General features: G+C 38.1%; 1 protein-coding gene and 2 long non-coding RNA genes across 10 annotated transcripts in view; 1 reads left to right on the top strand and 2 right to left on the bottom strand.

Annotated features, from left to right (window-relative positions):
• Window positions 1–27699, top strand: part of jhamt (juvenile hormone acid methyltransferase) — a 144347-nt gene that overhangs the window by 14445 nt on the left and 102203 nt on the right. The window contains exon 1 of one of the 8 annotated variants that reach the window (XM_067767248.1): window positions 11392–11453. The exons of 5 other annotated variants lie outside the window; for them this stretch is intronic. The gene's annotated coding sequence lies outside the window, so the exon portion shown is untranslated. Of the gene's footprint in view, window positions 1–11391; window positions 11454–11485; window positions 11553–27699 lie in introns of those variants that run through there. 2 more of the 8 variants (XM_067767249.1, XM_067767250.1) reach the window with 2 other exon arrangements.
• On the bottom strand, window positions 6708–7467 carry LOC137242650 (uncharacterized). The gene is made up of 2 exons (XR_010950320.1): window positions 7281–7467; window positions 6708–7189 (listed from the first exon to the last, which is right to left on the bottom strand). It is a non-coding gene; the product is annotated as an uncharacterized lncRNA (long non-coding RNA).
• Window positions 24688–25813, bottom strand: LOC137242649 (uncharacterized). The gene is made up of 2 exons (XR_010950319.1): window positions 25261–25813; window positions 24688–25169 (listed from the first exon to the last, which is right to left on the bottom strand). It is a non-coding gene; the product is annotated as an uncharacterized lncRNA (long non-coding RNA).

The raw sequence follows: 27699 nt of genomic DNA, 5'->3' as shown, positions 1-27699 counted from the left end.
CGCCCGCGGCCTTGTTGTTTTTCAATCTTGTTATTGCTATTCTGACTTCGTCATAATCGGGGGGGGGGGGGGGGCGGGGCATTTATTCCATCGTCATCGATTGCGGGATCGGGTTCGTCATCTCTGTGCAGTAAATCTTTTCCTCCAGTTGGGAGAGCAGAGGTGTGTTCCCTCCATAATCTAAGTACTCTCTGGACATTAGTTACAAGGAACGCCATAAGGTGGGGTTTTATCACCAATGCTTCGGATGCTGGTTATTAACCAATTGCTTAAGCGGTTTGACGGAGGACCAGTCAAACTTACGGCATATGTAGATGACGTTTCTCTTATCATAAGCGGCAGATGCCTAAGAACACTCAGCTCTCTGATGGATCAGGCACTTCGGGATGTACATGCCTTGGCATCTGGAGTCGGGTTAACCGCCAACGCGGAAAAAACCGATCTAGTATTATTTACTAGGAAGTATAATTGGACTAAGCCTAAGCTTGGAGGGGTAACCCTGCAAGAAAAATGAAGCACAAAGTATATAGGAGTTATACTAGATAGTAAGTTGTCGTGAAAACTCTATGTGGAAGAGAGAGCGAAGAAAGCCTCCGCGGCACGCTATGCATGCAGGAGGATGCTAGGATGCACGTGGGGCCTATCACCCAAACTCTCTCATTGGGTATTTGCGACAATTGTCAAACCCATACTTTACTATGGGATTCTTGTTTGGTGGACAGCCACAGAAAAAAGTACGTATACCAAAAAACTATAGAGGGAATGCAGATTATCAATGATTAACATAACGGGAGCCTTAAAAACTACCCCTTAAGCAGCATTGCATGCCATTCTACACATCCTGCCTGCAGACCTAACGGCCAAAAACATCCCGTTAGCAACGGCAACAAGGCTTAAGGCCTCGGGGCAGCTTGCGTGCAGGCCTTATGGCCACAGCAGTATAGCGCCATCTAATATCGGGCAAGCGGAATATATTGGGGCCACAATTGAGCCGGAGGGTTGGTGCCGGGGTGCAGAAATGGCAAAACACGGTATACACGTGTATACCGATGGTTCCAAATTAATGAAAGGGGTTGGGTCTGCTGTTTACTGTGTCGACCCAGAAATAAGTAGATCCTAAAGGCTGCCAGATTACTGCAGCGTTTTTCAAGTGGAAATTATAGCAGTGAAGAAAGCAGCAGAAATTCTGGAGGAAGCGTGCTTAAGCTGCAGTCGCGTCAATTTATATATTGATAATCAAGCTGCAATTAAGGCAATAATATCACACAGTACTTCATCAAGAAGTGTTCTGGAATGCAAAGAAGCATTGGAAAAACTTCTCTCAGGCCGGGATAGAAGGTAACGAAAAGGCCAATGAGTTGGCAAAGGAGGCTGCAACACTCGCTGAGTCGACGATAGACGTTCCAATCCGTTTGGGAGAAATCAAAAGGAGACAGAGTTGCATATCATCCATTAAGCAGGAAAAGTCTGGACAAAAGCGTGGGGCTGCAAAATTTCTAAGATCATGTGCAAAGCCTACGATGTTAGACTCACAAAGTGCCTCATACCTCTGAAGAGAGAAGACTTACGGCTCACGATCGGTGTACTGACTGGACACTGCCTTCTGGCGTCACATGCTTGTAGGTTGGGCCTCGTCTGTAACAGCAAGTGTAGGAAGTGTGAGCTGCAGAAAGAAACGGTTGAGCACGTTCTGTGTTCATGTCCTGCGCTCGCCAGGTTAAGGCTCCAGCTATTAGGGGCGGCAGAGTTACCAGATCTTGAGGCAGCAATTAAGCTGGGTCTTAGAAAACTGCTAGTTTATGCCAAGAGGACGGAGTTATTCTATAACACATGTCCCGGCACCTGATTGGGGTTCTTCCGTTTGGTCGTCAAACAAATTCTGGTAACACTATGGACACATTCAGTCTATGAGAGGTCTTTATTGACCGCCCAGTTCAAGCTAACCTAACCTAATGGGTCTATAGTCTTTGGGATACATGTGACCGTTCTGCCCCGCCTTTGGCAGGAAAGATACACGAGCAGTTCTCCAAGAGTGCGGTACATCACTTTAAACTATTCCACGACCACCCTACTTTAAACTTGTAGCATTGCCGGGAATATACCATCTGGGCCCGGTACTACCCGCTCCGCGATCGAAATGTGAGTGCTGTCGGCTAGCTCTTCCAAATCTTCTCCCGATTGGAAATGTGTATCGAAAAGCACCTCAAGGGACTCCTCGCTATTACGTGACCATTCCCCGATCTCTTTCTTTATTAGTCCCTGGACTATGTTTCCCACTGCTAGGAATTTTTTCAATCGGCGTTTTTAAGGGCAACCACGGCACCTTTAAAATGGTTTCGAACCGGTAAACATACCTCACCACCACGAGTAGTATTGGTAATTACAATGGCGCATAGTCATAGTCAAAATAAAATAGGTTTTAAATTTAGTTACAGCATTTTTACATAATTTTCTATAAGCTATCTTTCAAAAAATCTGCAAGTAAATATAAAACCTATTTTATTACTTCCTTTATATTAGGTCGGTTGAATGGTTGTCCGCTTTTCATACAAATCTTGTAATCGACTTTTAAGTAACTTCTCATCGAGTTACAAACATGAAACTTTACACATAGGTTAGAACATCGTGGCAATGCAACAAAAGGAAAAAAATCCGTTAGGTGGCGCACGGATCGAAATAATTAGATAAGAATTCGAAAATTTTCAAATCAGCTTTTAAGTAACTTCTCGATGAGCTAGAGGCTAAACATTTAAAACTTAATTCAGAGGTGGATGACAGCCGATGACACAATACAAAAAGTTTCGCTAGGGGGCGCACGGACTGAGATATTTAGAAAAATCAAACGGAACGGAGGGAATTTCGGAATTGATTTTTATGTAAGTTCTCATTGAGCTACAAGCGTAAAACTTAACAGATAGGGTTAAGGCACCGAGAAAGTGTAAGAAAAGGAAAAAAAAATAAATAAAAAAATTGTAAGCCCTTCCTTTATATAAATGGGCAAAAATCAAAAATGTCTCCTTATATAAATACATATTCTTGATGAACTTTGATTTTTAAATTTTGACATAACAATTGCAAAACTATTTATGAGAAGTAAAAATATAAAGGTGGAGCACAATTGATTAACTAATAATATCTCCTTTCCTACCAACTTTCCAATACAAGTAATGTGCGCTCCACTTTTATATTTTTACTTCTTATAAATATTTTTACTTTTTCTATGTCAAAATTTAAAAATCAAAGTTTAGCAAGAATATGTTTTTATATAAGGAGAAATTTTTCGCTGATTTTTGTCCATTTATATAAAGGAAGTGTTTAAAATTTTTTTATTTTATTTTTATTTTAACTATGACTATGCGCCAATATTTTTATTTCTTTGGATTACTGTTAAAATAGCACTAAAGAACTCAACTTTAAGTCACGTATCTACCTAAACGATAATGTTATCATCACATACGCATCGGTTTCATATTCCTGCTATATGATCATATGTATTTAATTAGCGAGCTTTGCTCATATTGCTTTATACAATGGTTTTTGTAATTGATATTAGAGAAAAATTGTAAGTTTACAAGCGGCGATGGTTACTAGGACATGTTTCTGAATTTCACTTCTTCATCAGCTAGCTTTTCGGGAGCTGAGCGTTGAACTCGAATCTCCAACATTCATATCAGTGCAAGCCTTTTCATATGGCTTAGCAGCTAAAGGCTTGCACTGATATGAATGTTGGAGATTCGAGTTCAACGCTCAGCTCCCGAAAAGCTAGCTGATGAAGAAGTGAAATTCAGAAACATGTCCTAGTAACCATCGACGTTTGTAAACTTACAATTTTTTCTAATATCTATTCCTGCTATATTCTGATAGTATATTTTGAATCGCGCCGACGTATTTAGTTTGTAACATTCCTTGGGCCTTTGCTGTCTTCACAAAATAGGTTCTCTGCTGCTCAGGGTTGCGCGTTTACAACATTTTTTGGACTGTTTACACTTTCATTGTAAACAATTGTAAACAATTGTAGACATTTACCAGCATATGTAATTTCAACTTATACTGTAAACTGCCAAGTAAAACAGATCGATTTGAAAGGTCCAAAAAGTTACTTTTTATTTATTATAAAATGAAAATTGACCAAAACAATGAAGAATTGGACAGTGAAAATGAATAAAAAATATTAAAATACTAAATATTAAAGCGTATTTTTTTATTATTTTTTTACAAGCTTGGAAAACTGTTTGAAAAATAGTGAAAATACTTAATTAGTAGTAGATAATTTCTGACTCATAAAAAAGCAAAGAAATGAATTGTTTACAGTTGTTTACAAAATTGAATTGTTTACGTAAACAATTGCTGTAAACAATGTAAACAGCTTATAGGCCCAACCCTGCTGCTGCTGAATAAAGACCCTTCAATTCCATGAGATGGAACACGCTTCGAAATAATTTTACATAACAACAATTTCATAGGAGCAGTGGAGCTGGTATGAAGCGGTTTTTATACCAGGCATAACCATAATACCATACAATTCTCCCCTTCTAAGTTGAAAATGAGGAGTTTTCAGAGAGAAGTACGTGTCATTAAGCCAATTAGGACGAGGGTGTAGTTCTAGAAATGGAAATAAAAATAAGGAGAGGTGATCAGGAAAGATTGGACGTCAAGGCCGAAGTCGGAACCGTAACCAGACAGCCTGTTATGAATTTCTTTTAAATTGTTAACGGTTTGTTATCGATCAGTTATCGGTTTGTTTTTGTAAAAAGTTATAAATATGCTATCGATAACAAACGCTGCCAATGAGATACTGATTTTTTAATGTCTTGTTAACGAAAATTTATCGACCTATTAACAAAAAGTTATGTATTTTTGGTCGAAAAGTTATCGATATTAAAGCAAAAAGTGATCGAATGATTATCGATTTTTTAATGATAAAATTATGAAAAAGAAATATTACAAGTTATCGATATGATATAGAAAAGTTAACTATTTTTTATCAAAGTGTTTCCAATATGTTATCGGCATGCTATGGACGACTCATCAGTTTGATTTGAAACAGCAACCGATAAAACTTCACTATAAAATCATCTGTCACCCGACCATGACAAGCCGAAAAGAAAAAACGGAAGCTGATGAATCGGCGATAAAAAGTAGATAACTTCGCTGTTGATAACAAGCCGATAGCAAAACAATAATTTGTAGGTGTCGGTTGTTTCGGAAACTGACCAGACTCTTTCTACAAAGTCCGAAATTATTTGTTTCTGGTAAAGTTGAAGATGAAGTTTAACTTCAACACCTGGGCGAGATCTACACCATTTCAAGTTGGATTTTAGAAAGTGTTTACTGTATTTTAGAAAGATTTAATTTGATTTTAGAGTAGTCTGTTGGATTTTCGAAAGCGTCAGTTGGAATTTAGAATTGTCAATTTGAATTTGGAAAGCGTTATTTGGATTTTCCAATAGAAGTTGAATTTTCGAAAGCGTCAGTTGAAATTATGAAAGCGTCATTTGGATTTTAGAAAACGTAAATTGATTCTTGAAAAAAACCAAATGAATTCTAGAAAACGCCAGTGGTGAAAAAATGCAAAGAAATGTAAACAAAATTATGTTCACGATAACTAAAATACAATTCTCACTCTGTAAAATCCAATTGCCAGTTCTTTACTCTTGCAAATTTATTTTGAATTACCCAAATAGGATTTTAGAAATGATCAATTGGATTTCATAAATAGTAAATTTGATCTTTTGAACATTTTCTAAAATCCAATTTATACTTTCTAAAATCCAAATAACATTTTATAAAATCCAATTGACAATTCTAAAATCCACCTGAGGCTTTCAAAAATCCATCTGCCCATTCTTAAATCCAATACATGCTTTCGAAAAAACTGACTGACCATTTTAAAATCAAATTGACGCTTTCGAAAATCAAATTGACAATTCTGAAATCCAACTGACGCTCTCAAGAATCCAACTGACTATTCTTAATTCCAATTCACATTTCTAAAATCAATCTGGATATGGTGTAGTTAATTTAAATATAAGTTTTCTTGATGTATTATTACATATAGAACTTGACAAGTACTTGATACTCACGCCTTATTTTCATATTATATCCATAAGCAATTCGAAAAAGAATACCAAATTCCTTGCAAAAATAAATGTTAGGATGGTTAGGTTAGAGTGGCTACCGGTGCGAGCACCAGTGCACTTAGGCCCAAAAGGTACCATTGTGATACTACGTGGATCTCTCGCCTACTCAAACCAACAGGTCGATTCAGCAAATGTCAGGAATTTCTTAGGTTCCAACTTAGCCAGATCACAAAGATCGTCAAAGAAGGGAGATCGCAGAGATTCTTCCTCTTGCGCCAAAGCGCAGGACAGTCGCACAGAAAATGCTTGACTGTTGCTATCTCCTCTTCGTCTTTGCAAGCTCCTGCAGTAATCATTATAAGGAGCACCCAGCCATTGTGCATGCTTCCCGAATGCTATGTGGCTGGTTATAAGTCCAACCACCAGTTCAGTTTTGGCTGAATTGACCGATAGACCTTTACTCCTGGCACAGTTCTCCACCAGTCTCAGCTTAGTTTGCATTAGATCGCATAGTGTCTGCGGAAACTTCCCGCTAACTAACAGCGCGAGGTCATCTGCATATGCGATTACCTTGCTGCATCCGTCCTTCTCCTGCAATAGCTAGTTCAAAATAAAGTTGGAAAAAAGTTTGATTTTCGTGTATATTTATTGTGCAAAAGGCTTTTAATTAGTACAGCTCATCGCTATTGTTAAAAACATTCAGCCACTTTATACCTTTTTATTAACCTCAGCAAGTGCGGCCTCCACAACAGCATCAACAGTGCGCTCATTACTATAGCTTAAGGGCGAATTTTTATCTTTACCGAATATTTTAATGATGGGCGACTGATATATTCCATAACGATCGGCAATTTCGCTTTGTTCTATTGAATTGATAGCTCCCACTTTGACAACACCCTTTAATTTTGTCGCTACCTTTTTGTATTCTGGTTGAAATGCTAGAGCATGCATACACCATGGGAAATAGAATTCAATAACCCAAATATCAACACCATTGATAACGAGACGATCAAAGTTGTCAAGAGTTAGTACTACCACGTCATCGTCCAATCCATATAATGGCGCCGCTTGTAGATACGTTGCGACCGAGGCGATCAACAGAATTGTAGCTGCAAAGTTAAGAGAAACGTATCAAGCACTGGGAAGTAAGTATTGTTGAATATTTTTGACTCTGATTATTACTATAACCACTACACCTACATATCATTAATTTCATCTTGAGTAAAGTTTTATTTTTTGATATTGATTAAACTTTTGCTGTTATTATAGTAGTCGGATAGTGTTTTTTGCAGCCAAGCGAAATGAAATTCGTTTTATGCGTGAGCGTTCACCCACTTCACAGCTTGTTAAAGACTATAGGTAGAACATATATTTTACCGAATTTTATATATCCAGTTTCTAATATTTTATAACTAGATTTTTTTCTAAAGCATATTCCAGGAATCCGTTATAAGAGAGCAATTAAATTATGTCGATTATTTGACATTCCAGTGGCGGTTCTGGGATTTCGTTATGGGGATTTTCGTTCGAAGATGTTGGTAAAATATTTTAATGGAAACGTGAGCAATGTCAAAATGTCTTCATAAACATAATCTAATACCTAAAATAAGAACTTCGAAAGAAAAATTTCGAGAGCTCATAGCTGTTTTTTGCAGGCTAACTTCGAAAAATGGAGAAATTCTTTTTTTGCTTATAGCTCGTTTACTCCAAAAAAATTGGGGTGGTCCAAAACCCAGTTGGTTGCTTATACCAGGCATGCTTAACCAACGAACCGATATCATTTCGTTGCGATAATTAACGTTAATAAACGAAACAAAGTCATTTCGTTTCGTTTATTACCGTTAAGAAAGTCAAATTAACGAAATGATTTTGTTTCGTTTTCTGCCGTATCAAAACGAAATCAAATCGTTTATGTTGATTATTAATTTCAAACTATGCTGGCAAAGCTGACTGGTGGCGGAGTCATTAAAGGTGAAAGCATTAGCTAAGCTGATTGCAACTTTTCTCATGAATTTTGACAGTACGAACATTTCTCAGAGTATTTTTGACATTACCACCAACGAATTACACAAACAAATTACATGCAGTTTGTGTGTATGTCCGCTCGCTGTTGCCACCTTACGGCTTCACCATGGCTATAGCATTGCCAGCACAATTCAAACATGAAGTATCACGTTTTTGTTAACGTTTTTAACGTTAACGAAAGCTCTTCGTTTCCGTTAAAAACGAGATACAATTAATCTTGATAATTTCTTTATCGATAATATTTCGAAGTGTTTCAACGGAAACGGTGGAAATTTTTTGATAAACGATTAGCTTAACGTTAAGGTGCATCCCTGGCTTATACTATGTGGTGCTCACGGACCGGCCAGTTCAAACCAACCTAACCTATTTGTTAGATGATAACTCAGCTAATTATTGCGTATTATATTCCCAGATCTTAAGCTAGACAAGCTGTTCGCTTTTCGCAATTAGTCGGTTTATTTGTCTCGTAGCAATTTGTTTAAATATTGATTACACTGGTTTACAGCCAAAATGCACCAGAGACGCCATTTGCCTGATTCCGAAAATCAAGGTTATTTTTAATTCTATGGCAAAGTTTTTGAGATATTTACGAATAACCGTTAAAAAAAAAATTGGGTGCACTTAATTATATATATCTCAAGAACGAATTGAAGAATTCCAAACCGGTTTGAAGCTTTTAAAATACGATAAAATTTGCTATAAACTGTGAATACGGCACTTTCTGCTAGGTCCGCAGATTCAAAGATAACGAACAATAATTACGGATTTTTTCATTTTTTTTGTAATAATATAAAAAAATTTGTATTTTGCGAGGAAGGATCTCGAAAACCTTTTTATTTTTTTGCAGATTTTTTTTCTCTCTAAGCTCTGTTTTATTACAAAAAAATAAGCTTTCATTCAACAAAATCGATGGACTAATACAAAAGTTAAAAGCATTCAAGTAAATATATCCATTTAATACTTAAGTACCCTACTGGTACATATGTGTTAGTATTCGTATATCAGTTAGTTAGCAGGTAGATTTTCGAAGGGTTATTAGATACAAAAAACTGTTAGTGTCGTTTTCTCAAACCCAGGTACATTTAAAGCAAGAGCATATTTTTAAGGCAGGTAGTGTTTTCTTTGTACAACTAGGGAAACTTTTTTGTCTAGGTAGGCTTGAATTTTTACTTGATCTAAGTATAAATAATAGTAAGTACATGCGCCTTGTTCCTTCATAATATCTGCAAGGCTCGCCGGATACTGATGAGTTTATAATTGCAGTTTATAACCCGTCAGTTACTTAAAAATATAATATGAATAAAAGGGCTCGAGAGTTTGAGTGTACAAATGATCCAGATATGTTCTGTTTCACCTGCGGTCAATTTATCGTTAAAAGGATGCGACGTATGTTTTTAAATCCTTTGAAAGTTACATACTATAAGTATTTTGGAATTGAGCCTAAAAACAATGAAAAACCATGGACACCGAATACTGTGTGCACCACATGTCGAGTCGAATTGATTTTTTCGCAAACCGGAGCAAAAAGTTGCGTTGTAAAAATTAGGAATTTCTCCCTTTTAATGCATAGCTGACTAATTTCTGAAACTATCTATTTAGGCGACATATGAATTTTATTACACCAATGAAGTGGAAGAAACCAACTGGCCGACTGCTATATTTGTAATACAAAAGTACTTGGAGTTGGAAAGTCAAGAAAAGTAACCTATGCGAGCGTATCTATGGTGTCATTACCAGAACTAAATTCAACGGAAGCTACATTGCTAGAATCAAATTTAACTTTAGTCCCGGCTCCAGTTTCAATGTCAACAGCAGTATCTGATTACGCGGCATCATGTTGTACTAGATTTCAAACAAAACACGAAAGAACTCTTTGTCACAAGCACAACTCAATGATTGGATAAGGAATTTGGAATTGTCAAAGCAAGAGGCCGAACTACAGAAAATCTTGGCGACGAAAGTGACAAGCATGGCGAAAGGTTTCACCAGCTAATGAAAATGATTGAAAGTCGGTATCAAGGATTCTGGGATGTCGCTATGACGTGTGACTACTCGATCCTAAACTAAATAAGCGTCAAAACAAGACACAGAACTTTTTCAATTATAAAATAAGATCATAGAGGTAGAATCATATGTACATATGCTATTATTTGTAGGGTACTTAAGTTTTACTATATGGATATATTTTTTTGAATGCTTATAACTTTTGTATTGGTTTACCGATTTTGTTGAATGAAAGCTTATTTTTTTTGTAACGAAACGGAGCTTTGAGAAAAAAATAATCTGCAAAAAAATAAAAAGTTTTCGAGATCCTTCCTCGCAAAGTACAAATTTCTTTATATCTTTATAAAAAAAAAATTGAAAAAAATCCTTATTTATAATTATCTTTGAATCTGCAGGGCCTAGCAAAAAGTGTTGTATGCACAGTTTATAGCAATTACCTTCTAAAAGCTTCAAACCGTTTTGGAATTGCTCAATTCCTGCTTGAGGTATATATGATTAAGTGGACCCAATTTTGTTTTTTGAAAAAAAAAAAAAACGGTAATTCGTAAATATCTCAAAAACGTTACGATAGAATTAAAAACAACCTTGATTTTCGCAATCAGGGGGTGATTTTACATAAGAATTTCATATTGGCGTCTCTGGTGCAGAAAAAAATATTGGATTTTGTGATCCAGTGTTATTTCTGAAAAAAAAAAAAAAAAACATGTAAGGAGGGAGCTGTGTTCGACTTTGGGGACGGCCTTATACCTTTTATGCTTTTAACGAATCTATAACCGCAAAAACTAAACAATCAAAAAAATCAATTATTTTAAAGAACATCAGTTTTGTACTACTTGAAGTGTCTCCCGAAATGTTTATGGAGTAAATTTATAGACACTAGAGTACCCGGCAGACTTTGTTCTTTCCAAAAATTACTTTGAAGACCTCATATATTTCAAGAATGAAGCTGAACAATAACACGACTCTACAAAAAAAATATGTTTTTTGTCCTAAAGTTTATTTCATGATTTTCTGTTTTATTATAAACAAAAAGGAAAGAAAATACCTTTTTTCGGTATAAAGTTTGCTTTCGTAATAGTTATAGTAACAATACTCATGGCGCTAGAGTGATAACTAAACAACGATCAGGTGTTTTGTACAAGACATGGGCTCCATATGTCGCTTGTAGTTATTGCAAAAGATGTTTGGAAGGTAAGCAAATTTTATTTAAATAGTAAATTAAATAAAGTAGACATATTGATTTCTCTTTCTATATTTTAGGTTGGTATCGAGGTGAGAAAATATCTATGAAATTTACAACATCAAGAAACTGGCGAGAACCAAATCCGAGTAAAAGACGTAGAGGTAAAAATGCAAGACCTATCGAATATCCTGATCTTGAATTTTCCTCTGCTCCAGTATGGGATACTATATGATGGGAGACTATATTTGGGGTTTATTGAGGTATGGTACCTATTAGAGATATACGCCGTCGATAAACGCCGCCGCCGCCGCCGATTTTGGTCGTATTTTGCATGCCGCCGCCCAATGTCAAAAATATCGGCGCGGCGGCGGCGGCGGCGGCGTCCGGCGCGTTACTATATTTTCTACTCGTTTAAGACTGTTTAGGCCATTTATTGTTCATGTCGAAAATTGGTCGGATATGGTCGAAAGTGGTATCAACGGATGCGCATCACTGCCAGTTATAAGAAGCTAATTGCGAAATTTAACTCTTTCCAACTGTTTAAAAGTTATTTAAAACAAGTAAGGAAGGTTAAGTTCGGGTGTAACCGAACATTACATACTCAGTTGAGAGCTATGGTGACAACATAAGGGAAAATAACCATGTAGGAAAATGAACCGAGGGAAACACTGGAATATGTTTGTATGACATGTGTATCAAATGAAAGGCATTAAAGAGTATTTTATGAGGGAGTGGGCCATAGTTCTATAGGTGGACGCCATTTAGGGATATAGCCATAAAGGTGGATCAGGGTTGACTCTAGAATGCGTTTGTACGATATGGGTATCAAATGAAAGGTGTTAATGAGTATTTTAAAAGGGAGTAATCCTTAGTTCCATAGGTGGACGCCGTTTCGAGATATCGCCATAAAGGTGGACCAGGGGTGACTCTAGAATGTGTTTGTACGATATGGGTATCAAATTATAGGTATTAATGAGGGTTTTAAAAGAGAGTGGTAGTTGTTGTATAGGTGGTCGCCTTTTCGAGATATCGCCATAAAGGTGGACCAGGGGTGACTCTAGAATGCGTTTGTACGATATGGGTATCAAATGAAAGGTGTTAATGAGTATTTTGAAAGGGCGTGGGACTTAGTTCTATAGGTGGACGCCTTTTCGAGATATCGCCATAAAGGTGGACCAGGGGTGACTCTAGAATGCGTTTGTACGATATGGGTATCAAACGAATGGTGTTAATGAGTATTTTAAAAGGGAGTGGGCCTTAGTTCTATAGGTGGATGCCGTTTCGAAATATCGCCATAAAGGTGGACCAGGGGTGACTCTAGAATGTGTTTGTGAGATATGGGTATCAAATTAAAGGTATTAATGAGGGTTTTAAAAGGGAGTGGTGGTTGTTGTATAGGTGGTCGCCTTTTCGAGATATCGCCATATAGGTGGACCAGGGGTGACTCTAGAATGCGTTTGTACGATATGGGTATCAAATGAAAGGTGTTAATGAGTATTTTAAAAGGGAGTAATCCTTAGTTCCATAGGTGGACGCCGTTTCGAGATATCGCCATAAAGGTGGACCAGGGGTGACCCGAGAATTTGTTTGTACAATATGGGTATCAAAAGAAAGGTGTTAATGAGTATTTTAAAAGGGAGTAATCCTTAGTTCCATAGGTGGACGCCGTTTCGAGATATCGCCATAAAGGTGGACCAGGGGTGACCCTAGAATTTGTTTGTACAATATGGGTATCAAAAGAAAGGTGTTAATGAGTATTTTAAAAGGGAGTGGCCTTAGTTCTATAGGTGTACGCCTTTTCGAGGTATCGCAATAAAGGTGGACCAGGGGTGACTCTAGACTTTGTTTGTACGATATGGGTATCAAATGAAAGGTGTTAATGAGTATTTTTAAAAGGGAGTGGGCCTTCGTTCTATAGGTGTTCGCCTTTTCGAGATATCGCCATAAAGGTGGACCAGGGGTGACTTTAGAATATGTTTGTACGATATGGGTATCAAATGAAAGGTGTTAATGAGTATTTTGAAAGGGCGTGGGACTTAGTTCTATAGGTGGACGCCTTTTCGAGATATCGCCATAAAGGTGGACCAGGGGTGACTCTAGAATAAGTTTGTACGATATGGGTATCAAATTAAAGGTATTAATGAGAGTTTTAAAAGGGAGTGGTGGTAGTTGTATATGTGAAGGCATTTTCCAGATATCGACCAAAATGTGAACCAGGGTGACCCAGAACATCATCTGTTGGATACCGCTAATTTATTTATATATGTAGTACCTGCCAAGATTTTAAGGGTTTTTTATTTCGCCCTGCAGAACTTTTTTCATTTTCTTCTACTTAATATGGTAGGTGTCACAACCATTTTATAAAGTTTTTTCTAAAGTTATATTTCGCGTCAATAAAACAATCCAATTACCTTACCATGTTTCATTCCTTTTTTTCGTATTTGGTATAGAATTATGGCATTTTTTTTCATTTTTCGTAATTTTCGATATCGAAAAAGTGGGCGTGATCATAGTCGGATTTCGTTCGTGAGTTCAAGTAAGCACGTGAACTAAGTTCATTAAAGATATGCCGATTTTTGCTCAAGTTATCGTGTTAACGGCCATGCGGAAGGACAGACGGACGACTGTGTATAAAAACTGGGCGTGGCATCAACCGATTTCGCCCATTTTCACAGAAAACAGTTAACGTCATAAAATCTATGCCCCTACCAAATTTCAAAAGGATTGGTTAATTTTGTTCGAATTATGGCGTTAAAAGTATCCTAGACAAATTAAATGAAAAAGACCGGAGCCACGCCCATTTTGAAATTTTCTTTTATTTTTGTATTTTGTTGCACCATATCATTACTGGAGTTGAATGTTGACATATATTACTTATATACTGTAAAGATATTAAATTTTTTGTTAAAATTTTACTTAAAAAAAAAATTTTTTTTAAAAGTAGGCGTGGTCCTTTTCCGATTTTGCTAATTTTTATTACGCGTACATATAGTAATAGCAGTAACGTTCCTGCCAAAGTTCATCATGATATCTTCAACGACTGCCAAATTACAGCTTGCAAAACTTCTAAATTACCTTCTTTTAAAAGTGTGCGGTGCCACGCCCATTGTCAAAAATTTTACTACTTTTCTATTCTGCGTCATAAGTTCAACTCATCTACCAAGTTTCGTCGCTTTATCTGTCTTTTGTAATGAATTATCGCACTTTTTCGGTTTTTCGAAATTTTCGATATCGAAAAAGTGGGCGTGGTTATAGTCCGATATCGTTCATTTTAAATAGCGATCTGAGATGAGTGCTCAGGAATCCGCATACCAAATTTCATCAAGATACCTCAAAATTTACTCAAGTTATCGTGTTAACGGACGGACGGACGGACGGCCGGACGGACGGACGGACATGGCTCAATCAAATTTTTTTTCGATCCTGATTATTTTGATATATGGAAGTGTATATCTATCTCGATTCCTTTATATATGTATGTACAACCAACCGTTATCCAATCAAACTTAATATACTCTGTGAGCTCTGCTCAACTGAGTATAAAAACAGGCGTTTTCGATGTCAGCTTAACACCGCCTTTGCATCACCCAATTCACCAAGTTATTAAAACAAAACACTAAAAGAAAAGTTATATAATAAATTTATTTGCTCACTTTGATAATTTTTTTTCAAAAAATTAATAATGAACAATGAATTCAAATGAAATGACCAAAGGCGAACATGTCCTCGAGTTGTTAAAAAAGCAAAATACCCAAAAAAAGGTCCGATTTTAAAAAAAATTTTATATTGCGATTGGCTGAAAGAATAAGCGAAATCAGTGATGCAAAATCCTTTATTAGGTTCCAGTAGTTTAAACACTCCTTTGAAATGATTCTCACCTCATACTTAAGTTGAGGATATATGTACGTATGAGAAGGGTTTGAAAAATCACTTGGGTTTACATTCAAACATCTGTTGTTTATTTGCGTAACTACACAATAGCTTTTGAAATGTTAATTTTGATTTTCACACTTACTCTTTCACTTAAAATCGATCGACTTTCATTCTAAAATATCGTTTTGATTTAACGAAGACTATTGAAATCAATGTTGTGAACACAAACATCTGCAAACTTTGGTCTACATTTTAAAATTTTTATCCAGGGTCCTTGTAAAATTTTAATTATGTAGATGTGCCGAGGATTGTACGATTTTCACGATGAGTTACGCAATGACATCCCCTTAGACTGCTTATGATTTGGAGGGCGGCATCCTTGGCCGAAAAGTCACTCCCTAACGTTTCAAGGTGTTTCTCTGGTGTAGCTCGGCAGCATAGCGCGACAAAAGCATCCGTTGGAAAGTCTTGGGAGCTACACCTAGAGCTTCGAGGAAAGTGAGGTCGACGAAGGTATGAGTTCGAAGTCGCAGTCCTATAGCTTCTGTGCTGGCATATGTTGTGAGGGTCAGGAGGCGTGGTAGCGACTGGTGGTCGGGATTGCTACTGTTCGACTTCGGGAATTGTAGCTCTTAAAAACAGCCGAAAAACTGACCATTAATAGCAACCGTAACTCGCCTTTGTGCCTGACCGCCGAGGAGCCACAAATAATTTAAAGAAATTGTGTTCGCGATGATTATTAAGAGTTATCCCTAGGTGAAACTACGCTTTGCACGAGATATACATACAAAAGTCTGACTCTTTTATGTATCTTTATTTTTTCAGCAGACGCAGCAGTACCAATTCCAAGGACCGGGGTTAGGTTCGAAGCCTCTCTGGGTAAGCGAACGAGGGACAATCCCTCCGCAAGGATCTACTCCTGAAAATTTTTGAACGGTCTGTGACCAACACGTCGATTTCCTTAAATGCATACAAACAAAACCTTTCCTATATATAATTTTTTTAAATAGAAAAATCAAGCTTTTTAAAATAAGAAAACCGGCGTCCGCCGCGCGCCGCCCACGCCGCCACCGCCGGTATATAATAGAGCCTACGCCGCCGCCGCCGATAAAGTGAACGGCGTAAACCTCTAGTACCTATGAACATAAAAGAAAAAGTAAAAGTATACACTTTTAAATCAGTTTCCAGTTTTTTGTAAGTTATTTCGATATTAAAACTTAATAAAAATATTTATCTGAATGGTTTCAGTATAAAGCAAAAATTAAAACCACAGATTTTGAAAAATTTCATTTATCGGTTTCACAAATAGGAAAGCAAACTTTCTCATGCCATATATTTTTTTTTCGTCAAATGATGACCTAAAAACTTGAAATTTAATACTTTGAAGTCAAAGTCAAATTTGGTGTTGACCCGTGTAATCTGATGAAATTTCAAAAAATGTATAAAATCTGAACAATCAGTTGAATGGGACATATATTATACATATATACGACCGATCTTGACTTATTTTCAGGCAGCAATGTATGCCTTATGTGCAATCATCTTGAGAAATTCCAAGCTTTTAGCTGCTAGAATGAGCAAGAAATGATGTAAAACTTTTTATCTGAGGAATCCGTTGTAGTTGCTAAATTTTATATATAAGACCGATCTTGAAAATTTTTTCAGTCAACATTGTATGCCTTGTAGGTAAGCTTCCTGTGAAATTTCATATTTCTCCCGAATTTAGTTGTATGAGAGATACATCCAGTGGCTGATCCACGGCGGGAGGCAACTGGGAGAGTTGACTGTGTTTATTTAAAAGATGAACGCTAGATATCCAATGTAGCAGTCGTCGCATCCTTCATACTTTGCCAATTTTCTACTTTTGACATACGTCATATATGTTGCAGTTTATTTTCTAGCCATTTGTAGGACGCGTTTGTGAAAAAATGGTGCCTAAAATAAGCTGACTTATTATTATTATTTTCATAATGGAATCTACAATTTTATTGCTATATAAAAGTATTTACGTCGTGACTGTGACATTTTATATCTGCTGAGCTGGTTATTGTCATCCCTGCTTCGCGTTAACTGACATTCTATATTACCAAGTCGGGGTTCAATAGGAATACTTTCTGAGCAGAAGCTTTTTATGCATTCGCATAACTTGACCTTGCCATCGAAGCTTTTGGGCTTTTATTAGTTGCATCCTAGTTGAAAATATTGGCGACATAACCAAAATTCAGATTATCAACGCTTTTAGGCGGAATTATGACAAAGATAAGTATAGTGTAGTATCTAGGTCCATAGCGGAACCAGTAACAGGTGTCTGCCGGATATCAGCTGATTGGTACTTTTTTAATATGATTTGACACTTCAACGCAGTACGTTTTTGACATTAGTCCATAGATTTACAAACACAGAGTACATGGAACTTTTTTTTATGTTTGTACTGGGGCTGGGACTATCCGCATATTCGAATATTCGGTATCCGTTCACACGGATAAAATCCGGACGGCATGGATATCCGGTTAATATTCGTTTGTGAAACTATCCGGATATCCGGATTTATGATGATCCGGTTAATAACCGTGTTTTTGGATATCCAGTGAAAGCAACAAATTGATGTACCATATATGTTTGTTTAACATTAATAACAATAAATTTGTGGGGCATTTAAATCAATTAACAGCGTTTTTTCACAATATAAACAAATGGCACTGTTCTTATTTTCACTTGTTTGTAAAATTGTAGCTTTTTAATTTTTGACGTTAATTTAATAATCTACAAACATATTTTGTGAATAATTTTTCGATGTTTGCTTCATTCAATTCTGATATGGAGATATTCAACTTTTATATTCCAGTATCCGGACATTCGGATATCCGGATTTCCCATTTGTGAATCCGGATATCCGGATAGCCGGATTTTTTGCTTAGCTATCCGGTTTATCTGGATCGTTGAAAAATCCGGAAGCAGTTCACAGCCCTAGTTTGTACGTATCTCACCGTGCTTCCAACTTGTATAGTTCTGCAAGGTCTAGGTCAATAATTGTAACACATAACTGACCAAGCATACAATCTACGTTTTTGAGGGCAACCACGGCACCTTCAAAATGCTTTCGAACCGCAAAACATACCTCGCCACCACAAGTAGTATTAGTAATTAAAATGTGTCTATTTTAACTCAACTTTGAGTCACGTGTCTACCTAAACTAAGGTAGCTAAGATACTTGACTTGGATATCATACGTGGTTCCAGGCTCTGGATCAGGGAATGTTATCAGGCTGAGACCGGCCATAGTGACGAACTGTCACGCGTGATTAGTTATCACGTCCTGCACGAGGTGCCCCTGCTTCTACTGATAATGGCGGATCTAGAGAGGAAAACTTGATAAAACCCGCACCCCTGAGTCATTGTGCCGAGCTCAGGGGAGGGAGGACTCTATTAAGTTTCAAGATCGGTATACAACGGTGACGAACTGGATTGCTAGGGCTTTTGATTATTGACTTGATGACTTTGGGCTGGTAGGTGCGGTATTCTGGGGTGAAACCCTATCGAAATGGCTGGTAGGCTAACGCTGCACCTGCCCACGTCCAGCTAAAACCGTGGCGGGCCTCAAGGTACGCTCCGGCTCCGTCGCCGTTATGTTGGTGGTGTAGGTGCGGTTGAAAATTTTCCCGCTTTGCGTCCGGTCTGGCTCTGAACGCATTACCCATTAGGCAATGCGTCAACCCATGCGTGGCCTCCCTGCGTAGCATAGATAACCACGAAACCGTTGAAGGACAACTACACAATCGGCTCTGGATAGCGGCCCTGAGGGGGGAATTTTTAGAATGGGCACGACTAACACGAATCCGTCAAGGATGGGGTGCGCAAGAAGAGCGGTTTTGATGGAAATCCGTCACATCAATCTTCAGCACTCTAAGGCGGCTTCCACAAATTTGTTGCTCTGCCTTGAAAAAGGCGGAGTGGATATAGTCCTTGTCCAGGAGCAGTGGCTGAGTAGTAACGGCAGAAAGATTTCTGTATTAAGGACTGGAAATTCAACACCTTGGTGCATTGGGAGGTACGTAGGCCTAGATCATGTGTGCCTGTTAAAAAAAGAGATTAAAGCCTATATTTCCTCTAATTTCACCAATGTGACGTAACCACGATTTGCCTCTAGCGAGGCAGTACTGAAATGTGGGTGATCTCAGCGTACATGCCCCATGGGGACGTAGCGGGATCACCACCTGCGATACATTGCGAAATCATCGCTGAAACAAGACGAAGAGGTGTTGGCGTGATCATCGGTGCCGATTCTAATGCCCATCAAAGCATCTGGGGAAGCTCGCATACCAACACTAGAGGTGAGTCTTTATTTAATTTTATTGTAGATGAGGGACTTTGTATATGTAATAGGGGGAATGACCCGACTTTTATTACTGCGGTAAGGGAGGGTGATTAGTAGAGAATTGGAAGTTTGGATATCTGGCTGGAAGGTTCTCAATGAGCACTCCTTCTCTGATCACCGATATATTCAGTTCTCGGTGAACGAAGAACGGCCCGGTAAAATATCTTTTAGGAACCATAAAAGTACTAACTGGGGCTTGTATTGTAGGAAGCTGGGAGAGCTAATGCCTGCGGCGCTTGCAATTAGTTCGGACCTGTCCGAATCTGAGGTAGACATTTTGGTGGAAAACTTCACCTCGGCAAGCAATAGCACCTTTCAGCTGTCCTGTCAATTGAAAACTTACAGGGGGAAGGGCAAGCCGCCATGGTGGTCTGAGTCTCTTGACAACCTAAGAGCGTCCAGTCGGCGGCTTTTCAACAGAGCCCTCGGACTGGGAGCTCTATAAGGTGAGTCTGGGGATTTTCGCCTGCATGATCGGCGGTCGTTGGCCATGCAGAAATGCCTGCCATTCCACTACGGGAAAGTCAAATAATCTGGGCTATAGGGTCGCACAAACCCGGGCCCAGATGAAATCATTCCTGTGCAACTTCAAAAGTCTTTAGGGATTTCCTGCCGCTGGTTGGCCATCATCTACACTAACTGCCTCAGGCGTAAATATATCCCGCTTAGGGTCATCTTCATTCCGAAGGCCGGCAGAAGCTCTCATGTATCACTTAAGGATTCCAGACAATCTTAAGACGATTGAGCGGTTGATTGACTTGTACCTACGGGAAAGGATTCCTCGTGGGTTACTATCGGCTTCACAGCATGCGTACTGCAAGGGCAGATCGACGGAAACGGCTCTCCATTCGCTTGTAAAGCAAATAGAGGGGTCCCTAGAACACAAAGAGTTTGCTCTGGGTGCCTTTCTAGACATCGAGGGGGCTTTTAACAATGTCTTACTGGGGGCAATCGTAAGAGCTCTGCTGGGTTTAGGAGTCAAGGCGGCTCTGGTTGAATTTATTAGCAAATTTCCATGCGGCAGAATTTTTGCAGCGGAGTGGGAGGGTCAATAATTGAGAGCAAAGTGTGCAGGGGCACGCCACAGGGGGGTCTCCTCTGCTCTGGGTTGTGGTAGTGAACGAGCTTCTTGTGGAGCTGGAAGCCAATGGTTGTCGGGTGGTTGCCTATGCAGATGGCCTCGCTATCCTAGTCAGAAGGAAATTTCTGGACACCCTGCACGATGTTCTGCAGGGCTACATGTATGCTGTGGTTAGATGGGCTGAATCATGTGGATTGGCAGTCAAACCAGGAAAACGGAATTGGTTCTTTTTACAAAGAGATATTAAGATGCCCGATTTCAGAACTCCCTCGATTGGAGGGGTACCGTTGTTACTTTTTGACAGGGTTAAATATTTGGGGATTGTTTTGGACAAGAAACTGTCCTGGATACCCAATGTGGAAGCTAGGGCCAGGAAGGCCGCGGTTGCCTTGTACTGCTGCAGAGGGGCTATCGGAAAGAGATGGGGACTCTCGCCAGGAGTAGTACACTGGCTTTATGAGATGGTGGTCAAACCGATTCTGCTATATGGGGTGCTGGTCTGGTGGAAAGGACTGGACACGGCGAACACCTCCAAAATGTTAGTGTCAGTGCAACCAACAGCGCTGATCGGTATCAGTGGCGCTCTCAAAACAACACCTACCTTGGCACTGAACGTCAAGCTGAACATATATCCAGTAGCTGAACATATTGCGTGAAAGGCGGCCACGGCCCGGTCGTTAGTCAGGCTTCATGATATGGGCTTTGGGCTTTCTGACTTCGGACACTCTAGCCTTCTTACCAGTTTCGACTTTATCCCGGAAAGAACGGACTATTGTATGCCGATAACTGCTCCCTATACAACCTTCACCCCAGTCATTCCACAGAGAGAGGAGCGGGAAGAGGAATTATCTGAGGCATGGGGACGATTAACTTGTTCACAGATGGGTCGAAGTTGGACGGAAAGGTTGGTGTGGGGTCTTTTGTAAAGAGCTAAATGTGAGCCGCAAGTTTAAGTTGGCTGATTACTGCAGTGTATTCCAAGCGGAAGTTGCTGTGATTAAGAATGCGGTGGATGAAATGCTATCCAGTGCTACTACGGTTAGGGAATTTAACATCAACTCTGATAGCCAAGCGGCTATCAAGGATTTGAGCTCAACTACAGTGCAGTCTAGGGTGGTTTGGGAGTGCCTGACCTCGCTTGCGATTGCATCGAATTTTTTTACAATTAAGATTATCTGGGTCCCGGGCCAACTGTGATATCCCGGGTAACTGTCAAGCTGATCTCTTAGCCTGCATCGGTACAACTGAACCGGATGAAGATGGCTGTAGGGATTTCGGTATTCCACAGGCCACCTGTGGATTGCTCCTCCCTAGCTGGGCCTCGAGTCAGCTCTCAGCAAACGTTGGACGGACACCACGTCTAGCAGGGTAGCAAGATCTTTCTGGCCGAAAGTGGATGGCAGGAGGTCTGTTGAAATGATTGGGTTCACTAAGGCTCACCTATAAATGGTTACATGGGTATCCATGCGGTACGTCCCAATATACTGGAAACTCCATCCTGCTGCAGCTGTATGGAAGATGATGAGGTGGAATCACCAAATCACTTTATGCTTTGTCTAGCTTTTGCCAGAACTAGGCGAAAGTACTTCGGTCGCGGCTCACTTGGATCTCCCGAGGATTTATCCAAAGTTGAGATCGGTATCATTCGGAGCTTTATCGTTGCTACCCAACTCTCTAAGTAGCTAGATCTAAGTCAAGTTGTGGTATCACAACGGACCTTCGTGTTGTCCAAGTGAGCTTTCCTTATCAGGGCAGCTACCACCTAACCTAACCTAACTATCTATCTAAACGATAATGTTGTCATCACGCAGGATGTCGCATAAACGGAAATCGGCTTCGTAATCCTGATATATTCTGGCAGTATATTTTGAAGCGCGGCGACGTCTTTAGTTTGTAACTTTCCTTGGAGCTGGGCTGTCTTGACAAAACACGTTATCTGCTACTTAATTTATCCCCTTCAAGTCTATGAGATGGAACACGTCTTTAACTGACATCGCTTCGAAATAATGTTACATAACAGAAGTTCAAAGAAGCAGTGGAACTGGTATGGAGTGGTTTTTACACCAGGCATAACCATAATACCAAACAATTCTACTCTCCTAAGTTGAAAATGAGGAGTTTTCAGAGAGAAGTACGTCTTATTAAGCCAATTAGGACGAGGGTGTAGTTCTAGAAATGGAAACAAAAATAAGGGTAGGTGATCTGGAAAGATTGGAGGTCAGCCTGTTATGAATTTCTTTTAAAGTTTTAACGGTTTGTTATCGATCAGTTATCGGTTTGTTATTGTAAAAAGTTATAAATATGCTATCGATAACAAAAGCTGTCAATGAGATACTGATTTTTTATCGTCTTCTTATCGAAAATTGATGTACCTATTAACAAAAAGTTATCTATTTTTGGTCGGAAAGTTATCGATATTATAGCAAAAAGTGATAGACTGAATATCGATTTGTTAATATAAAATTATGAAAAATAAAGATTACAGGTTATCGATATGATATAGAAAAGTTAACTATTTGTTATCGAACTGTATCCAATATGTTATCGGCATGCTATGGACGACTCATCAGAAACAGCAACCGATAAAACTTCACTATAAAATCATCTGTCACCCGACCATAGCAAGCCGAAAAGAAAAAACCGAAGCTGATGAATCGGCGATAAAAAGTCGATAACTTCGCTGTTGATAACAAGCCGATAACAAAACAATAACTTGCAGGTATCGGTTGTTTCGGAAGCTGACCAGGCTCTTTATACAAAGTCCAAAATTATTTGTTTCTGGTAAAGTTGAAGTTTAACTCTAGCTCTACACCATTTCAAGTTGGATTTTAGAAAGATTTAATTTGATTTTAGAGTAGTCTGTTGTTGTTGAAAGCGTCAGTTGGAATTTAGAGTTGTAAATTTGAATTTTGAAAGCGTTATTTGGATTTTCCAATAGAAGTTCGATTTTCAAAAGTGTCAGTTGGAATTATGAAAGCGTCATTTGGAATTCAGAAAACGTAAATTTATTTTTGAAAAAACCCAAAACCCAAAAACAATTGTTAATAAACCATGAGCACTTGGGAATGTCAAACAAAGTAATTGACAATAAACAAATCCAGCATTATCAGTGATTTGCAACACATGGCGCAACACTGAATAAATATAGTTGGTGAGAAGGAATAGAGGTAATAATTTGTCAGTCAAACAAACCACCGCTGTATAGCTAAATGGTTAGCCCAGCGTGCCTAAAGCGTACTGATGATGAAGGCTTAGCACCCTTCGAAATGGATCTATCTGCGCAGCTATGGCAGGTTGTCTGAAAAATTTTCTACTTACTATTCCAAAAACAAAATAAAATTTTTCAAATTTAGAAAAATTAAGAAATAATAATAATCATCATTAGAAAATGGCCTTGAGCTCGAATCTAACCTTGAATCAAATGGATTTTCGAAAATTCCAATGGAGAAAAAATTAAAAGAAATGTAAACAAAATTATGTTCACGATATCTAAAATGCAATTCTCATTCTCTAAAATCCAACTGCCAGTTCTTTACTCTTGCAAATTTATTTTGAATTACCCAAATAGGATTTTAAAAATGGTCAATTGGATTTCAGAAATAGTAAATTTGATCTTTTGAACATTTTCTAAAATCCAATTTTTACTTTCCAATCCAATTGACAATTCTAAAATCCACCTTCCCATTCTAAAATCTAATACATGGTTTCGAAAAAACTGACTGACCATTTTAAAATCGAATTGACGCTTTCGAAAATCCAATTGGCAATTCTGAAATCCAACTGACGCTCTCGAGAATCCAACTGACTATTCTTAATTCCAATTAACCTTTCTAAAATCAATCTGGATATGGTGTAGTTAATTTAAAATATTAGTTTTCTTAATGTACACCCATATTATTACATATCGAACTTGACAAGTACTAGGCACTCACGCCTTTTTTTCACAATATAATTCCAAAAGCAATTCCAAATTCTCTGCAAAAACAAATGTTAAGATACCTGCTTTCAAAGTTCAACGCATCTGAAATAGCCTGTAATACCTCGTTTAAAATAAAGTTGGCAAAAAGTTTAATTTTCATGTATATTTATTGTGTAAAACGCTTTTAATTAGTACAGTTCATCGCTATTGTTAAAAACTTTCAGCCACTTTATACCTTTTTATTAACCTCAGCATGTGCGGCCTCCACAACAGCATTAACAGTGCGTTCACCACTGTAGGTTAAGGGCGAACTTTTATCTGCTCCGAATATTTTAATGATGGGCGACTGATAGATTCCATAACGATCGGCAATTTCTTTTTGTTCTATAGAATTGATAGCTCCCACTTTGACAACACCCTTTAATTTTGTCGCTACTTTTTTGTATTCTGGTTCAAATGCTTGAGCATGCCCACACCATGGGAAATAGAATTCAATAACCCAAATAGCAGTACCATTGATAACGAGACGATCAAAGTTGTTAAGAGTTAGTACTACCACGTCATCGTCCAATCCATATAATGGCGCCGCTTTTAGATACATTGCCACCGAGGCGATCAACAGAATTGTAGCTGCAAAGTAAAGAGAAACGTATCAAGCACTGGGAAGCAAGTATTGTTAAATAATTTTAGCTCTGATTATTACTATAATCACTACACCTACATATTATTAATTTCATCTTAAGTAAAGTTTTATTTTTTGATATTGATTAAACTTTTGCTGTTATTATAGTAGTCGGATAGTGCTTTTTGCAGCCAAGCGAAATGAAATTCGTTTTATGCGTGAGCGTTCACACACTTCAGTAGCTTGTTAAAGACTATAGGTATAACATGAGTTTACCGAATTTTATATATCCACTTTCTAATATTTTATAACTAGAATTTCTAAAGCATTTTCCAGGAATCCGTTATAAGAGAGCAATTAAATTATGCCGATTATTTGCCATGCCAGTGGCGGTTCTAGGATTTCGCTACGGGGATTTTCGTTCGAAGATTTTGGTAAACTATTTTTATGGAAACGTGAGAAATGTCAAAATATCTTTATAAACATTTTCAAATACCAAAACGAAGAATTTCGAATTATAAACTTGGAAAGCTCATAACTATTTTTTTGGTGGATGGAGAGAATGGAGAGATTGTTTTTTTGCTTATGGCTCGATCACTCCAATAAAATTGGGGTGGTCCAAACCCCAGTTGGTTGCTATATTATGTGGTGCTCACGGACCGGCCAGTTCCAACCAACCTAAACTATTTGTTAGATGATAATTAAGCTAATTATTGCCTATTGTATTACCAGATCTTAAGCCAGATAAGCTGTTCGCTTTTCGCAATTAGTCGGTTTATTTGTCTCATAGCAACTTGTTTAAATATTGATTACACTGGTCAACAGTGAAAATTTTCCAGACTTTTTTTTAGTCGTTTTAAGTCAATTTAAGGGTGTTGATTACGAAAAAATGATTTGTTTCTTTCTAACAGCTCTGGTTTTTAATTTTCGTATAGGTGTTAAATTCTTACAAAAATGAGAATTTTTACATACTTAATTTTAATGATTTACCTATTATCAGCACAAAATTGCTTTTATATGACTTTCTTGCCTTTGGGTCTTGTTCAAGATCCCGACAAAGACTCCAGAAGTAATCGGCCATCATATGCGTGTCCCATCTTCCTTGGTGTCGCTCTTCCATAACACCAATATCCTGCTGAAATCTTTCACCCTGCTCTTCACTATAATCTCCAAGATTCTTAGGAAACCAATTTAAAAGGCTATGCAAATATTGAATCCTCATTCTCATATTGCAGCCTAGCTGTTTCATATTACACAGCATATCGTTCGCCAATTGCTCATAATTCGCAGATTTTTGGTTTCCAAGGAAATTTTGCACTACCAAAATGAAAGATTTCCAAGTACTTTTTTTAAGCTCGTTCATCGACCCAATAAAACCTAGGTCTTTGATCAGCTGTCTTATCTGGGGGCCATCGAAAATACCTGCTTTTAATTTTTCGCAACTCAGCCCAGGGAATTTTTTTTTTATAAGTAAGCAAAACATTGACCATCTATTCTTAGCGCTTTAACGAACTGTTTCATTATTCCGAGTTTAATATGAAGCGGTGGTAATATAATGCGGTTTACCAAGGGTGGATTTCATTTTAAACTATTGGTTTTTGTATTTGTTGTTTAATTTAACGAAAGTTTAAGAACAAAAACAAAATAATGTCGATCACTTTCGCTGAGTCCTTCTTATTGACATTCTTATAGGTTTTTTTTTTAATTTTCGTTAAATGAAACAACAAATACAAAAACCAATAGTTTAAAATGAAAATGAAATCCACCCTTGGTAAACCGTGATAGCATTATATTACCACCGAAAGAACAAAGGCAAATAATAAATGAAGTATTAAAAAAATTGAGGTTTACATTTGTAAATTGTTGCATTTTTATTAAACGATTTTTTTTAGCTTGAGTTGACAGGCAGGCCGCACGACCGCATGCACGGCCGTTGTGAACGGATTTTGTAATTGAAATTTAAGTAACTTCCCGATAAGCTACAAGCTTGAGACTTGGTATAGTTCAGAACCCGATGACAATGCAATAATAAGAAAAAAATCACCGCTAGGTGGCGCAAGGATCGAGATATTCGCAAAATTCGCACTTGTGGTCCGATTTGGCTCATATTTGGAACACATAATACATGCAAGAATAGAAATCGACCTGTGAAAAAAAAAATCGCCCCTAGGTGGTGCATGGGTCGAGATATTCACAAAAATCGTATTTGTTGCCCGATTTGGCTCATATTTGGTACACATTATACATGCAAGAATAGAAATCGACCTGTGAAAAAAATCGCCGCTAGGTGGCGCATGGATCGAGATATTCACAAAAATCGTATTTGTGGTTCGATTTGGCTAATATTTGAAACACATAATACATGCAAGAATAAAAAGCGACTTATGAAAAAAAATCGCCGCTTTGTGGCGCATGGATCGAGATACTCACAAAAATCGTATTTGTGGTCCGATTTGGCTCATGCTTGGAACACATAATACATACAAGAATAAAAAGCGACCTATCAAAAAAAATCGCCGCTAGGTGGCGCAAGGATCG

The sequence above is a fragment of the Eurosta solidaginis genome, chromosome 2 (genome assembly GCF_040869045.1).
Source record: "Eurosta solidaginis isolate ZX-2024a chromosome 2, ASM4086904v1, whole genome shotgun sequence".
NCBI lineage: Eukaryota > Metazoa > Arthropoda > Insecta > Diptera > Tephritidae > Eurosta > Eurosta solidaginis.
Note: the sequence above shows the minus strand (reverse complement) of the source record. Positions and strands in the feature narration are given on the sequence as shown.